The 17,439-nt window shown below is 40.8% G+C and overlaps 1 long non-coding RNA gene across 2 annotated transcripts; it reads left to right on the top strand.

Moving 5' to 3' along the window:
- The first annotated feature begins 152 nt into the window (after positions 1-152).
- LOC121068546 lies at positions 153-16,312 on the top strand. 2 transcript variants are annotated; one of them, XR_005818949.1, is made up of 4 exons: positions 153-957; positions 11,118-11,244; positions 13,499-13,634; positions 16,080-16,312. It is a non-coding gene; the product is annotated as an uncharacterized LOC121068546 (long non-coding RNA). The 2 variants fall into 2 exon arrangements; XR_005818948.1 differs by lacking the exon at positions 153-957 and adding an exon at positions 10,498-10,575.
- The last annotated feature ends 1,127 nt before the right edge of the window (positions 16,313-17,439 follow it).

The raw sequence follows: 17,439 nt of genomic DNA, 5'->3' as shown, positions 1-17,439 counted from the left end.
TCTTCTGGATGCATGACTGCTAATTATGATAATACACAGATCTGTCAGAATGACACATGTATAAAACTTATAGTGCCAAGTATGCTTCTCAACATTCATATAATACAGAGAGCTAAGAACCTTCCACTTGTCCCAGTGTTAAATAGACCCTGTGAAGACATTGGCCAAATACAAGTCCTGAGTAGGCAAATGCAGTTCTGCTAAATGTCTCTCACATTATTTGAGTGGAGTGGATGTTGTGAAACTTTTGTGGAAGAATGAGCAGCTCTGCTGGACATTAACATATAAAAATATGTGACACACATTTGGTGGTGGGTGGAGAGGGAAAGGAAGTAAGCAAGAAGTACCAGGCAGAGAGTGAAAGAGAAAGCAGGCCTCTTTTGTATGTATTTTGAAGTCATGGGATACTTGAGCCTCTTGGGGACCATATTTATGCACCTGATGCAATCAGCCACTCCTACTGCTGTCTTCAAGTCTGAGAGTTACACCCATCTACATCAGGGGATGGGAATGTTCCTCAAAGAATGCTTGACTCTTTGGGGTTTTGACCTTTAAGCTACTTCGTTATTTGTTTTCTGACCTATCCCATAGCTGTGATTTAATTCTAACTGCTGTTCAACTTGGCTTGTAGTCTACAGAACCACAGAGACAAAGCAGAGGTAACTGTGAAACTAATTATTTAAGGAAGCAACTCTTTTAGTTACAAAATCAAGCTGATTTTGCTCCAAATCTTAATTCTGAGCTTCCCATGTTATTTCTAACTGATAAAATAGCACAGGCAAGCTTTTGGGCATACAAGCTCTCTTTCAGAAATGAAGCAGAAAGAGTAAACTTCAAGTTAAGGGCATAATTTATTGCATGCTTCTCGAGAGTCTGTGCCCCATGCCATGAACACTCGTGCTTCAGGCCAGTCTGCTGACTCCTGTGTTATGCTGACAGATCATGAAAACAGTACAGGTGAGAAATGGCTGTGTTTCGCATACTTATTTTTCAGCCAGATGAGCTCTTAGGTGCATTGCTGCCTCAATGCTTGTGTTGGCACAAGGGAGAGGAGAACTGAGAGTGGAGAAAAGAGGTTGATGCTGGGCAAGGGCAGGGTCTGGGTAGGCCACCTCTTAGCATTCGGCTGTGCTCAACACAAAATGAGGATTTATCAACGTGATGCAGAACTTGAATTTAGGAATACTGATCTCAGCTTATATTAGAATGTAAACATGTCCTTTGAAACTATTTTCTGTCTCCCCTCTCTGTTTCTGTTCAACCTACTTATACTGGCAATTTCAGATGTCTGTGTTATGATACATCCCCTGTATCCTAGTTGTCCTTTCCCCTCTGTTTCCAGTCTGTCATGCATGTTTTTATGAGGTACCACCATATTGAGAACTTGGAAATGCATGTATCTCACCATTCTTGCCTTACTATTGCTCTAAGTCATTTCTCATTGCTTTTGCACATTATCTGCCATTCCATCCATACCTCTTAAAATTCTTTTCCATTCTCTGCAGAAATTTCTTCTTGAGTTACTCTTCTGCAGATTCTTTCTGTGATATCAACCTATGTCTCCCATTGATTCTAAGAGGACCTGAGGTTATTCAGACCTTTTGAAAACACCAGGACATTTTAAAGTAGATACTTGAAAATGGATTTAAGTCAAGGTGAGAAAAACTTGTTGAAAAACTTGTTTAATGAACAACTCGGCACAGTGGTCACTATCTCCACCTCAGTGTCCTGTCACAAACTCAAAGGGCTATTGCATAAAGAATGAGAGCTGTGGTGTGATAGAATTTATCCCTGTGCAGTAATTCTCAGTTTAATTGTGTCCCTATCTCTAAAATGATGCAAAGTATATTCCCAGGAATTATGTTCCTGAGAAATAGCAGCAGCACAAAATGGCATGTAGCTCTATGCTGCACTGCAGAGAGTGACCCTTTGAAATAAAATGAATGTTCTCTGACATTCTTTCTCTCTTCGTTGTAGCTTAACTGGCATCAATACAAAGGTTTACATCTGTATTAAAGATGTTGGTGATTGCTGAATGCATGATACATGGATGGCCATTATCATCTGCAGAGAGTTAGTGTACTATGCATATAATCAATCAGTTTCTGTTCTTGTCAGGAGCTGGCCAGCTTGTTACAGCCCGTATCACATTAACCCTTGCAGTGAAGTGATAGAAAGCAGAAATATTGTGGAACATACCATGAGCCCCAAGTAGTGAGCCAGCCTACCTGCTTCTTGCTCGCCAATCCCATAGGTATGTAGATTCGTTAGACACCAGCCCAGCTAGCCACTCTTGTCTAGTCTGAGCCTATTTCTGACCAATGAGAGAGTTTATTTCCTGCTTAGAATTGGGCTGATACCCAACTTCTACACAGATTGGTACTGGCTGAAGCCTCCAAGATGGGTTTGAAAACTAGATCTGGCCAGGAAAGCAACTGCCATCATCTGACATGCTGAGATTTGCCTTTTGCAAGGTGGACAAGAGGGAAAAGCCTGGGAGTTTGGAGGTGCTGAGCAGGAGGCAGGAAGTTCCTGACTCTGGTGCTGTACTGCACACTGTGCCCAGACCGAGGGCAGAATTTGGATTGCAGACCGTGGTCCCAGGCCTCTGTTGTTTTATCCAATGGCAAATCATTGAATTAAAGTACAAAACACAATTGACAACATGGCCTGAAAGGCCAGGTTTGTAATGTGCACATTCCAGGAAAATGAGCTAGTAAAATAATAGAGGAAATAATGCACTTGCTGGAAGAGATAAATAACTCTAATAAAGCCAGTTCAGCTGCAAGATATATAGATTTAAGGACATTTATTGGCTGTATTTAAAGGAAATCAGATAATCTATCTGGCCTCATAATCTAGGAAAAGCCTTGATCCCTGGCTTTGCTGCTCTACTGATGCTTTATGGCCATGATGCTGGCTTAACTGGCCATAGCAAGCGTGGGGTGAGAGAGAGAGCTTCAACAACAGCTGGAGGGAGATTAGCTATCTGGAAATCAGTCATTTAGCCATGACCTTTTCAAGGAACAGGAAAAAAACAGCTCAAAAAAGAACCTCATGTTTCAACCATTGTGGCAGAGTTAGGTTAGCATGACTTCGGCTTTCTATGCTCAAGTAATTGCTAATTTCCACGATGACTCTCAGGCTTTACAGGATGCTGAAGTTGCACTGAGGGACAGCCCAGCCCACATCTGAGAAGTCCAAAGATGTCCTCAGACGTGTGCTCCCACCTCTTGAAATGATTGTGCTGAGATCTGAAACCCTACAAACAGCCGGGGAACATCTTAAAATAGCCTGAGTGTTTGTAGTGAGATGATGACATCCTTGAAACTGTAGTCAGGCTTTGAAATAGACAGTAGCAAAACTGAATCTTCTGGAAATGCAGTCCCAGACCCTGGCACAGATGAATGCTCTTCACCCTGCATTGGTTTACAATCGTTGGCATAATTTTGGAGTCACTGGAATTTCAAGAATAAGAAATTCTTCTAATCTAAACAAGTAAAATAACACTATAAATAACATTTAATCTTCATTGTGACTAAATTAAGTGAAGCAAGAAGTTATTAAACATATTTCAATTCATTGCTATAGCTTCTCTTAAATTTTATGTGAAGCAGGAAGCTGCAGTTGAAAGCAGTGGAAGACGAAAGTCTCTGACTGAGCCAAGGATGTGGCACAGCTGGGAAAAATAGTAAATATAAATCTCAGGCAAGATACTGTTAGCAGAGGCATTAAATAAAAAAAAAAAAAAAGAGATTTTCTGTGTGGTACTGATATGACCTTAGCTGAATTCTTACACTATTTTATCTGCCTGTTTTCAAAAAACCCCAAACAATTCAAACTGGAACAGGTGCAGGGCATGATGACTAGACAACCAATGGAAGAGGAACCTGGTTTGAGGGGAGAAGACTCAAAAAAAATGGTATTTAGCCTTACTGATAAAGGTCGAGAAGGGATGTGAAAAGCTTTTACAAATACATTTTGTGGGTTATGAGAATGACAGTAAACATGAGTGGGTGTCTAACTCTGGAAAGCAAGCACAGCTCAAAACTGATACAGCTATTTAGGCTGTATCTATGGCATCTATATCATTAAAGTACCAAAACTGTGGTTATTTTGTTCTTTTTCTTTCAGGGCTAATGCCTAGCCATAACCAGGGTCAAATCTTCGCCAATTGGGAATGAGACCAAAAAAAAAAAACCAACCAACCAACCAACCAACAACAAAAAACAACAAATCAGCCAGCCAACCAAACAAAAAAAAAAAAAAAGGAAACAGAAGGAGAAGAATTAAGTCAGGAGGAGATCTGATGAAAGATGGAAGGATGTGGTGTGAGCATTGCGAAGGAGGTCACTGAGGGGCGAGGTGGGGGGCACTGAGTGCCCAGGGCACTGGTGGGTGCTGCCTGGTGTGCTGGGCTCTGCTCAGAAATGGGAGCAGAGGAGGGAGTGGACATGTTGCCCTCTGCCCTCTGTGCTTCTGGGACCCTCCTTGCTATCATGTATCCTCCTCCTGGGGACATGGGAGGCCAGCTTGACCAGGTCCGGGAGGATACTGTTGAGGAGAGGTCCCATGACTTGGTGGAAACCACCTCCTGGTAGGGTCCCCAGAGGAGAAAAAATAAGATTTAAGTTGGGACCTTTCTATACAGGTATACTTTCTTAAATAAAAAGGTCAGAGAAAAATAACTCTTCTTCCAGTCAGCAATGTGACTGCTACAATCTGAAGCCTTGCTTTGCCTCACTGATTAACTATGCATATGGTTTGTTAGAAACCTGCTGAGTAGCATTACCCTGCAATTATATCTTTGGGAAAACTAAGTCTCTTTTTGTATATATATGTATTTCCTAATCTTTTCTAGAGAAGTATGTCAAAAAGCTTCACGTTTTGTATCAAAGTCCAATCGCAGTAATGAGGCTGAGCAGGGCTGGTTGTAATGACAGCTGCCTGTGTGATATTTACATTCAGCAGGGTTTGTGCACAGGGTTCTTTTAACCTAAAAGTGGAAAAATGCTTCTCGGATTAATGTTTTTACATGTCAGTATTCCATTCACTGTGCAGAGATGGATGAGAGAAAAGACAGTCTTGATGATGTTATGTGCCAGAATCTGTCTTGTAAAGACATCTTTCAAACACTTGGCGTTGCAAAGCTTTTAATGTCTCTAAGAATCAGATAAGAATAGAGAGAAACTGAGGACATTGCAGCAAGAGCCAAATGCAAAATTGCTGAGGTTACTTCAGTAGGAGTGGAAAAGAAATGATTTCCCACTTTCTTTGGGAAACTTCATAGTTCACAACAGATTCATACTGTACATAATTCCAACAGCATTCCTCAAAGATGTTTTATAATTACCCTTTTATCTTTCCTTCCCAGCTCTACAGCTACTTCCAGTCCCTGTGAATTTACTGGAAAAATGAATGCTGCTATAGCTACAGCAGCTTACATGTCCTGAGGATCTCTTGTAGTTTTCTCACCAAAATTTCTTTAGATTCCAATTGATATGAAATAATTTATTGCTGTGATATGACAAAATAGCATATATTTAATATGCAAGTAGATACGTCATTGCTGTTGTTGGATGACCTTCTGGAAATAGTATGAGACACTGGAGAGACTCTGGTTTATCCCTGTTTTACCTGAACTGCTTTTTCGAGCCCTAGTCGTTAAAAAACTTGTTGTATATCCTTGGGAAGGCACAGTTACACGTAGAATAACCCAGAGTGAAAGTGATAATTTTAAATGAGCTTTTAGCTACCAATTATTCAAAAAAGGAAAGCTAAGAAAGCCACTTGGAACTCTCCAAACCCAACCCTTGTTTAAACTTTTGCATTTTAACTGCCCAAGGAAAAAGCTCATCAATACTGTGAAAATAAAATAATGCTCAGAGTATAAGGTGCAGTACCATGACTCAGTATCAGAAATGATTTAGACGTAGCCACCTTTGCTAACTACAGTGCAGAAACTTGTATTCAGTCCTGAAAGAAGGCAGTTCTCGGAAGGGCAAGAAAGACAGCAGCAGTAATAGCAGAGCAAAAGGACAGGACAGTGCGTCCCCTCTCTCTCACTGTGCCCTAAATCAGCTAATTGTGCCGCAGTACTTCAGACTCCTGAATCTTAAGGGCTTCTAGTTCTGCAGTCTCTCTGGGAACATTTTTCTAACTCTTCACTGCCTGTCTTTACTATTGGAAGGGTTTTCATTTTTGTATTTGCCTTACTGTTATTCTCTTCCTGTCCTAACACTCCCAGAGATGGAGAACAGATTTGCTTTCCCCTCTGCCTTCTACCTGTTTGAACACTTACTTGTATGGTTAAGAGTGACTAAAGGTAAATTCCAGTCTCTTGCTCTGCATCTTTTACACCCAGTGAATGTGCTGTTAAGGTGCTCAGGTAGCTTCAGCTATCATGTGGAGCAGACATTGAGGAAGACAGCACCTGGGAGACTTTCTTTACAAGCATATAAGCTGAGTGACATACAGTGTGGTAACAATTGGGGCTGACTACAGGAACTGACACTGTGAAGCATGGAGCAACTCAGGAAAAATGGCTGTAATGATGTCTGCTGGGACAGCAAGTTTCATGGGGCTGTCTTAAGTCTGCAGTCTCTAATGAATGTTTCTCTGACATAAACGTAAATAGTACTAATCTGCATTGACCAGAGGTCACACCAGTTATGGAATAGCGCTCCTCCTGAGTTGGAAGTTCAGTGTTTTCTCTACCCTGTTTTGCTCATTGTCTCTTTCAACACTGCCCTTTTTACAATAGAACTTCTGGACAAGTGTTGAAGCATATTTTGTCTCCATCTTCTTTTATAGTGTTGCAATTATATAAAACATATGCTTTTTGATATTAGTTAAATACAAAGCTTATAATTTTATAATGCTGCAAAGCCCTTTCTTCCAAGAAATAATGACCAAGCAATGCACGTAAAAGAAGTACTTTGGTGTCAGAAAGTCTTGTTGGCTTTGATTCATTTTTATATGGTTTGTCTGGCACTATTAAAAAGACTGTCCTCCTTTTGACTGGGATTTATCTCACCTGAATTTAAGTGTTCGACATACAAATTCAACAAAGAGTTTAGTCTAGGCTGCCTCTAGCACTTGGACAGGCACTGCCATGATTCATCTTGCTTGTTCAAAGCAGCAGGTCTAGGGTGAGATGTCCCACCATCGGAAGCACTTCCCTCCCTCCTTTCACCACACCTACGATTTAAGATGAGCTTTGAATAAGTATTTCACTTCTGAATGATCACCTTGAGATGTCTGAATGAATCTGCAGTGTTCAGATTAAGGTAATTTTAACTCCAAGATGTTCGAATGCTGTGATGTATTTAGTGTTAGCTATGGCTAGGCCTATGTTAAGTAACAAGCTTTAATAATGATGCTCTCCATAATTAATATTTTACTTACTGGTGTTGCAGGTTTCATTACTTGCTCATGAGAAATCAGTGTTTCTTTTCTCTTGCTCAACAGTCTGTGTTGATAGGCCATTTAGAAGTATTTGCTTAGCTTGTATTAGTTATGGTATCTCTTGGACGCCATTCGCTTGAGATAAATAAAATGTGGGCAGTTTACACAGATTAAAAACATGTGATTTGAAACAAACATGCATTTAAGGAAAGGAAACATTTGGAACTTGTTAGCTTTGTGAGCATTTCTTGCAAATAGATGTAATTCTAATGGTCCTGAGGATCTATGCAAGGAAAAGAAGGACTTTATCTTCCTTGACCTCTGAAGCAGAATGATTGGCAAGTATTGGGACTTAATTTGTTGGAAAACAAGTGATCTCATGGTTTAAATGACTTTGTCAGTGAGTGCAGTAAGAATTATGAAGACGCAAATCACAGGATATGAAAGAAATTTGGTTCCACATTGTTTCGTTATCATGAGTGTTTTCAGTAATGCATGTACTCTAGCATTCTCTGTGCTGATGTACAGTAACATCTGTTAGTCAGAGAAGTCCAATTTTTAATAATTGTCTTGACAAGGCACAAAAAGATCAAGTAGCTTGCTCAAGGTCACACAGAGAGTGAGATTTAGTTTGTGTTTGCAAAGAAATATTGCCTGGATCCCAGCCTTTTTTTTTTTTTTTTTTTTTTTTAAGCTGGCAGAGCTCATTCTCCTTAATATTTAGAACTTGTTCCATATAGCACATGATTAAAGCACTTACGGCTACAGCTTCGAGAGATGCTGTTATTTGAGTTGGAACCTAAAGCACTTCTATTCAGAGTGCCAATTAAAGATATGAGATAGAAAAGTAAACAATGCATGATTTGGTAATATATAGCTCTAATCATATGGAAAAGCTAAACTTGCAGAGGACAGTGCAGCTGCTAGCAGCATAATAACTAATATGCAGTATTTTAATCCATCGTTTTCACATTTCTTTCATTCAACCTGGAACAGAAAAAAAGCCTGTTCTTATGTATCTGTTATTTAACACACCGAGCTGGTGATGTTTAAAACATGATACTTCTCATTTCTTAAATTTGCTCTTTACTTATAGAAGGACGTTTCACTTTGAGGTCTTTTGGTAATTAAAATAAATGTTCTCTTAAAGGAAAGTTTTGGGATTTTTTTTTTTTTTTAAAGTAGAATCTTAAAAATGTGATAGAATCTTCCATGGGAATAGTAACAATTTCAGTCTTCTAATGAAAATTTAGGCATGTGACACTGCAGAATCTAAAACTTGTTGGGTGTTCATTCCCATTGCAAGTCCTTTGGCAAGATCACTGCTCAGGAGTCCAGCAGGTTGAAACAAATTTGTAACACCTGTGGTCACTTCAGAAAAGCCTTAGAATGGTGGTTGTAGTTCAGATTAAGGGTCCCTTTTACCATCTCCCAGCCCCAACAGTGGCCGAAAGCAGATGCTAGGGCTTAGCAAGAGCAGGACAAGCCCGTGTTGATACAGCCCCAACACCTCTGTACTCTCCCAGCTCCCCTGTCAGCTCAGGAGCTACTCTATTTTGTGATCTTCAGCGGATGTCTCCAGTGAGTATGTGGCACACCTTCCCTTGTGATGATGCATGCAGACCTCATCTGCAACACCACTTGGCAAGGAGCTGCACAAGTTTAGTGGCTGCCACCACCTCCGTCTTCATGCTGAATGTGGCTCTTCCTTGCTTCGTGTGATGGCTCCTGGCTCTGCGTAGTGGAAGAGACTGTGCGTAGTTGATCCTGTCATCATGTTATGCAGAATTATAGTGTCACCAAAAGTTTTCGGGATAAATGGTCCTAACCTAGCCTGCAAATCTCTGCAATGATGCCCAGTTTTCCTCAGGGTGTATTTCAAAATGTTATTTACGGTCTTATCCCGGAGATCATTTCATGCTTTCTGGCTTGCACTGTTTTCAGTGTTTCACAACCCAGCTTTCCACCCTTCAGGTCTGTCTAGAGTTATTTCCATTTGGAAGCCCTACAATGCACTGGAGTTTGCTGCCTATGTAGTAATCTCTAGGCTATGTCAGCAGGAAGATTCAATTTGAATTATATTTGATTAACTGATTTTCATTGTTTTAGTGTCCATAATTTAATCTTATGTTGAATCTCCTTAACTAAAAGGAAGTATACTATGAATATAAAAACTTGCGTCCTCAAATATTACAGTGACAGGACTGAAAAAGTGTAGATATTTTTAGTAAGCTACTATTCCAAATACAAACAATTGTAGTTCCTTGCTGTATTTCTGTGCGCCGTATCAATTCCTGTTCCCTACAATTGGAGCAGATACATCTGAAAAATTAAATTACAGTGGAAGTTCCAATGACAAAGAATCTATTACAGTCATAAATCTTATCATGTGTGAATCACTTATTTCCTCAATATTCAGCTTTGTGACGTTTCAGGCTGCGGGGAGGCATTTGGCTCCAGTGCCAAATAAGTTGGCAGAAACAGCCCCTAAGTGACCTTGGGCGTTCATCGTCGCATTGTGTCTGGGCACCAGGCTGACTGATATGCTTCTCCATGAGTAGAAGCAGAGAGCACTGTTACAGGATGGGGCATGTAGGAGAGGGTGAGTGAGAGAGGGGTGGCTTAATCCAGCACTGCCACTGAAGAGATGCTTGTAGATGTGTAAATGTGACCTTGGCATTGCAGAACATGCGTTTATAAATGTTTAAAAATGTTGCCTGCTTAACTTTATCCATTTGTACGCTTGGATGCTGAAGAAAAAATGGAAAAGGACTGGGAATACTGTGTAAGAGCCTCTTACATCAGAAAGGAAGAGAAGGGAAGAAGGTATGTTGATAATTAAGTGCTGCTAGGGAAGGTGATTGGCTCAAGCAGTGCAATGCAAGATGACTCTTGTCCAGAACTCTCCTGAGATGGTCAGCTGGCCAAAAAGAAAATTGTTGTACTTTGTTGTTTGAAAATGCGTTGTGCTTTTGGTAACAAATAGTACTGCCAATCTGAAGCATTCCAAAATTGTGAATCAGGCTCCAGAAATCACAAGATTAAGAGGAAAAGGAGAATTTTTAGAAACAGTATGTAGCTGGAGCTCTTTGTTTCCTGTTTTTTGAATCTTTACTGTGCATTACGGACATATTTTCAGATTTCTTCCACATCCTTGAGGAATAACAGGTACCCTTAAAAACTGAGATTTTCTTCATATAACATGACTTGAAGAACTTGGGCTTTGTGGAAACTACTGGATATCAGAAACCTTGATAATACATTCAAAAGGTTTAACAATAATGAATAAAAGAAAGCAGAAAGGCCTCAGAAAGATTATACTGCCTGTCTTAGTGAGTTGACTCACATTGTTACTGAAATTAAAGTGAAGCTAGCCAGATGAGAAGAGATTGCAAAGATTTTATTGATTAACCTTTTGCAGGGAATATACATTTCATTTTTCCTGGTAAAACAGAACAGGCTCCAAAGACTGAAATGTGGTGATTTTGAAAACGCTCAAAGGAGAAACAATGACAGGATTTATGGCATTCCTAAAAATGCAGAAAATAACAAAAATGTGGGAATGTTGCCTCTGTCACTTACACAATACTTGCATTTTAATAGTGTTATATAAAGAACTTATAGGGTAGGAGCACAAAATTCCCCAGATCCAGCTAAGATACATAGTTTTCTGTTTCCAGAATTATCAAACTCAGCAATATTTCTTACAGACAGCCTGGCAGAACAATGAAGAGCTGTATAAGAATAAAATTATCTATTTTTATGACAATTACTACCCTGAAGTTCAGAAAATTTGGAGGCACGTTGGAGCTGAGCAAAACCAGCTTAGGAAAAGGGGTAAGGTCCTTCATTTCATAATCCTCACAACTAAGATGGGTATTATTCTATAAGAACAAAAGGTTCTGGGGAAGTATTGCCAACACTTGACAGTTCAGGCATTGTAATCCTTGAAACAGAAGCAGCAGAAAGATTAAACATCCCATTAGACTTCTAATGTTAAAGCAAATTCACCTGTATTTTGCAAAAAGGCAGGATGCTTGAGGTACCTCAGGACTGCAGAAAGGGAGAAGCAGAAAGAAATGAAATACAAAGTCTGGATACTCCACTGTGTCTGAGGAACAAAAAAAGGACACCCAGAGGAGGGTATGTAAAGCTGCTTTTTTCTAGGATGCAGTGTTTCTGCATCCAGACCCTTGGAGGAACTTCCAGCAAACTTCAGGCTGTTTGGGGTTACGTATTATCTGGCGATAGACTCAAGGGACCACTTAAGCAGCTGGGGATCAGCTCAGAGAAATACTATCTCCTGGGGAAGCAGTAAGAAGAAGGGGAGATTCTTAACCCAAATTCTCATTTTCTAGTGAGTACAAGAGCACTTCTTTATAGCCATACTATTTCCTTGCAGGCTGGCTATGTTGGGCTTAAAAGCAAAATCTTTGGGTCATGGAGCCACGCTGGAAATGTGGGCAAAAAGCCTTACAAACATGATGTTCTTCATTGTGCTACCACAGCAGGTTTAATAGCCAGATGTTAGGGAGGAGTATTATGGATAGTAGGAAGGGAAATAACCGACAGGGTGAAGGTATTAAAAAGACAAGGCTGTATTTTGGGTAAAATGTGCAAGGAGCTACTGATAGAAGGGGAAAGAGGCATAGGAAAATAGGGGGTGGATAAATCAACCCCAGCTATTTCAGATTTGCCTTCTTCTTCCCCCTTTAGTTCTTATTTTGAAAAACAGAGGAGAAAACATCAGCAAAAAAATATAAAATATATTGCAACATTCTGAGCTGTTTTCTTTTCCCTTCATATTCTTTTACTACGAAGCAAAACTTGTTCAGGGAACTTTCTGGGAAGGCAATTCTTTGCCTACTTTACTGTCAAAAATAGTAGTTGCAGCTCTCAGCCTACTAATCTCTCTGAAGCCAGAGAGATTTTCTGCTCAAATGAATTTTAGCTCATGAACAAGTGATTTAAGTTACTTGTTGATCCTAGCTGAGAGTTTTCACCAGGTCTGGATGGCTCCATATCTGGAAAAAAAACCCACAGCCCTTCCGTCCTTCATGTGGGAAAGCAGTTATGGTGCTTTATGTCCTTTAAATTAGTTTATTTTAGGGAATGTTAATATGAATATATAGATTTGTAGAAGATTTTGTGACTCAATAATGAAACAAGTATTGATCATTAAAAAGAGTGGACTTAAATCTTTGTAGGGCTATGGTGAAAGAAGCTGTGGATAGTATTCACATACAAACAATTTAAAGGGCTGAACATCATAGAGCAGCTACAAGATTAAGTGCTGATTAACCTCTCCAGGTGTGGACTTCTAAAACTCAGATGCCAGGAAAGAGGAAAAATGCATGAGATTTAGGCAGCAGGTTGTGGGCTAAAACTTCTGAAAATCCTCAGCCATGCTGTAACTATTTACAGTGGTATGAATGCCAAATTAGCTATGCACTGAGCTTAAGACACAGCCAAGCAGCCATAGGGACTTTAGGGCTGAATAGATTCGGCTTTGTTCAAATATAGCTAATACAAGCAACACATCTGTTGATGGTTAAGGAAGCCTCAATGTGGCTGGAAGACAATATATTGTAAATTGTATGAGCAAATTATTGTTGGCTCTATTTGTTACTATGACAGTAATGGTGTGTAAAATATGAAGCTATATCCAAGGTCAGGATGGACGGTATCTCGCTAAGATACTAAGGTTTAACTTTCAGTGTCATTCTGTCCAAATATAAATTCATGCTTACTGCATTGCTTAATGTGGCACAGTTTAGGTCTCTGAAGACAGAACAGAAAATCATGCTGTGTTTAATTCTCAGTTGATTTATTTGAAGATAAGAATAGATGCAAGTAGCCCTGTATAGACAACAGTTTCGTATGGAATATTTACCTCTGCTCTGTATGATCTTGACATAACAGTGCAAAATGTTCAGAGGCATTCTGCTTATGTGAATTTAATAGATGACATAACTTATTGATGCTAAGATTCACTTGTATCTGAACTGTCAGAAATATGAGATCATCCTTCTTTCTTACTTAAGTTGACCTTTTCCTCTAGAAACTATTTTAATCATAATTTCCATTACAGTTCTGCTTTAGGCATTATGTACATGCACGAAAAAGAACATCTCAAAAGAAGTATTCTCATCTCCTTTCCAAACCCGAAAACACCACATATCCTGGGACACGTCAGGTGGAAAAGTAAAGAAAGAAGTGGGAACGAGGTAAGCTGGCAACTGGTTGTGAACACTGTAATAAGTAACAGTCTTAGCACCCCAACTGAGAATTGTCAAGCATACTTGACCTAACTTGCTTCATAAATTATTGACCTTACTTTGGAAGATATGCTCAGTTGCTTTTAATTTCACTACCACAGCCTAACAGTTGTTTCAGTTTATTTTCAACTGTAATATGTTTGGTAACACATCCAAGGAAACCAAAGCAGAAGGGTGAAAGTTTGAACAACTTGATCACATAAACATGTTTTCATTTTGAAGCTATTATTTATGGAAATCCAGGGAATATTTTGGGTGCCATATTCACCCTTCATGGGACTTCCTTGAAGTTCACAGAGTTGCATGAGAAGGGGATGAATTTGGCAGTAGTTCTGTGCAGGGACTTTCATTGCAGGCTCTGGTTAACCTCCTTCCTCAGAAGGGGGACACAAATAAAGACAACAACAACAACGAACACCAACGAAGAGTGTAATAAAACGCTCCCTATAAGGAGGAACTATTGTGTTATATATGTTCAAGGCAGCCTCCTTCAGTCTCACCTTGGGAGGAGCTCAGTACTGAGATGAGATTTCACCAGATAGTGAAAAACAGCTTGTAAAGAAGACTGGGATCCTTTGGGGCAGAGGATACTAGAAGTAGCTCAAATTGGAAATTGCTGAATCTTGTATCTGAATTCTAGAATGATGATTTAAAACAATCTACACAAACCCATTCCTGGAGCAACCTGAGTAACTTTGGAGCAGCTTTGCCAGCACTGAGCACACAAAGACTAAGCCAGGGCCTGAAAAATGAAGGGTTCACAGTATGAATGTCGGGATTACTATTTCACAGTGTGATTGTGGGGATTACTACCTGGTTCTTTCATGTAGCTTTACAATAATTAATTTTCCAGGTTGAGTATCCTAGTGACTTTGTCAAAAAGCTGCATTCTTAGTATAGCAAAGCATAGGATCCACTCTCCTTGAGGGGGGCTAGCAGTCCTACAGGACTCCGTGGCAGATACTGTCCACCATCCGCTTTTTTAGCCTCAGAACAATACCTTGGATAGTTAAACTGTTCCATACCCAATTAAATGCCGAAGGCCTGCATGAACCCAGCCTTATGCTCACTGCTTGTCAAGGCTCGTCCTTCCTTTGTGGTCTCAAAAGGAGTTTCTAATGTCTTTTCCCACTTTGGACTTCAAGCTCATGTGCAAACTTGCTACAATCTGTTGTTTATGCTTATTTTCGCCCTTCTACTTTCTGCTGTCTTTTCTGGCTGCTCCCTCTCTTTCATCCCTTGCCCCCACACTTCTCTTGATCTCCTCCTGCAGATGAATGCCCTTTTTCCTGAGGTGCCAAGGCAGGATGTTAGAAAAGGCTTTTAGTTTCCTTCTGTTCCTCTGATCCACTGGCACCTGTAGTCCCTGTGGGCCAAAATGGTGAGCACCAGAGCTGGGCTCTAATCCATTCTTTTAGTGCTGTTTATGCTATTTTACCCTAAACTAGAAGCCCTAATGGACAGGGTATAAAACACTTCTCTGTAGTATTTTCTGTGGGCTTCCCAGTATGGTCCCTGTTACCAGTCTAATCTTCACCTGCCTGACAGTCCTGTGCACAGCGTAGAGAGCACTGATGAACCAGTGTTCCTAAGGGTGGTTCCATCTTCTCTTCAGAAAGGGAAAATGCCCCTCTCTTCACCTTTGTAGCTCTGCCCTGTCAGCAGCTTCTGCTCTTTGCTTGGATTTGGCTCAAACATCCTCAGTCTCCAGGTGGTTTGTCCAGCCCGGTGATGGAATCACCAGGCAGGCTAGGGCATGTGTGACGTACTGAGCGGTATCTCAAGAGCTAGCAAATACGGGCTTGTTTATTCAAAGGAAATGAAATACAAGATAATGAATAAAATTCATTGGTTTTCGCTTACGAAAATACGCCTGGTAAGATTTATTTGAAGACTAGATTTTTGTCTGTGTTGTTGTTTAAAAAAGTGCATGGATGCCAGAGTTCCAGGTATTTTTTTAGGATAAGTTCATGAATTCTTCAGATGCGTCTTTGAAGCTTTTCCCAAACTTTTGAAAGCATAAGTAATAAAATTGGGTGGGTTCGGTGCCTCAGATGGAATCTCCTAGACGTAAAATCCATCTACTAAGGTGTTTCATATTTTCTAAAAGCCAAAACCGTGCAAACTGCAGCCCAAACTACGAGGTGCTTGTTAAGTGTAGGCAGAAAACAGTGTCAAATGTTCTTTAGGCTGCCTTTCATAATCACTTGTTGGCTCCACTCCTGCAGGACCTCCTACAAGGAGGTCTTGGCCATGTTCTAAAATAATACATTTATCCATAGGCAGCAAAGACTACAGCTGCAGCCTGCTGTTTGTGTGAGATTTAGACACAAATGGAAAGGTCTTTTAACTTCTCTGAATTCCTCATTAAACTGCTGGTGTGATTTTCTGCAGCCACCTCAGCTGAGAGTAGCAGTCCAACAAAGAAGTGCTGGATGAGTCTGGCATCGTATGCTTCTCTATGAAATATGGCAAACCGGGAATAAACTGGGATCCCCCAGAAAGAAAAAGCTGGAAAAGTGTTTTCAAGCTGCTGTGCGGCAGGGATTTTTTGTGGAGGGGGCTCTCCAGCAAGAGGCCGATGGTGAGAAGTTCATGGAAAAACTGTAGCCTCAAAACACTGCATGTTTTGTGGAAGCTGTTGACTTAAAAAAAAATATATATAAAACAAAATTGTTTGTATTGAAGTCTTATTCCCTAGCTGGGCTTTCCCCTCTTCAGATCTCTGTTTCCCCCGTTCGGATCTCTGGGAGCTCAGAGAACATAGGATAGGAATGTCAGGGCTGGATATCTACGAGTATGATTACGAACAGGTTTATTTGTCCAAGGAATAATGAAAACCAATGGCCTGAAACTGAAGCCAGACAAAGTCATGTTGGAAATAAGACACAAGTCTTTAACAGGGGAAAGATTAGCCTTTGGAAAATAGCTGCTGTGGGGAATGTTAGTGTCTCCATCTCTGGACATCTTCAAACGAGAAGAGAGCCCTGGCACTAGGGCTGTGTGCTGTCTGGCACTGCCGGCCTCAGCAGAGCCCGGTGCAGGCACCTCAGCCAAGCACAACCTCCTGGACCCAGCACAGGAGTGCCTGGGTGCGATTTAGAGCAGGTCAGGCTATGTCATCAGTTATGAAACTATTTGAGAGTGTCCAGAGGAGGGCCACTAAGATGGTGAAGGGCCTAGAGGGAAAGACGTACGAGGAATGGCTGAGGTCACTTGGCCTGTTCAGCCTGGAAAAGAGGAGGCTGAGGGAAGGCCTCATCACAGCCTACAGCTTCCTCATGAGGGGGAGTGGAGGGGCAGGTGCTGATCTATTCTCTTCAGTGACCCGCGATAGGACCTGAGGGAATGGCGTCAAGCTGCAACAAGGGAAGTTCAGGCTGGATATCAGGAAGAGGTTTTTCACTGAGAGGGTTGTCACACACTGGAACAGGATCCTCAGGGACGTAGTCATGGCACCAAGCCTGTCAGAGTTTAAGAAGTGTCTGGCCTGTGCTCTTAGTTGTATGGTCTGATTTTTTGGGTAACCCTGTGTGGTGCCAGGAGTTGGACTCGATGATCCTTATGGGTCCCTTCCAACTTGGGATATTCTATGAGTCTATGATTCTATGATCAGTTGGAAGTGCATCCTCCTAGCCTTCCGAACGTGGGATGCTTCATAAGGAAAGTAAGAGCATTGAACTTCAGTCCAACTTGAGACTGACAGGCTTACCGCTATGACATGGTTGCTTTCACTAGATGTGTAATGGCATAG

This window comes from Cygnus olor, chromosome 3 (genome assembly GCF_009769625.2).
Source record: "Cygnus olor isolate bCygOlo1 chromosome 3, bCygOlo1.pri.v2, whole genome shotgun sequence".
In the NCBI taxonomy this organism is placed as follows: Eukaryota; Metazoa; Chordata; class Aves; order Anseriformes; family Anatidae; genus Cygnus; species Cygnus olor.
The sequence above is the reverse complement of the archived record's forward strand: the minus strand, read 5'-3'. Positions and strand labels throughout refer to the sequence as shown.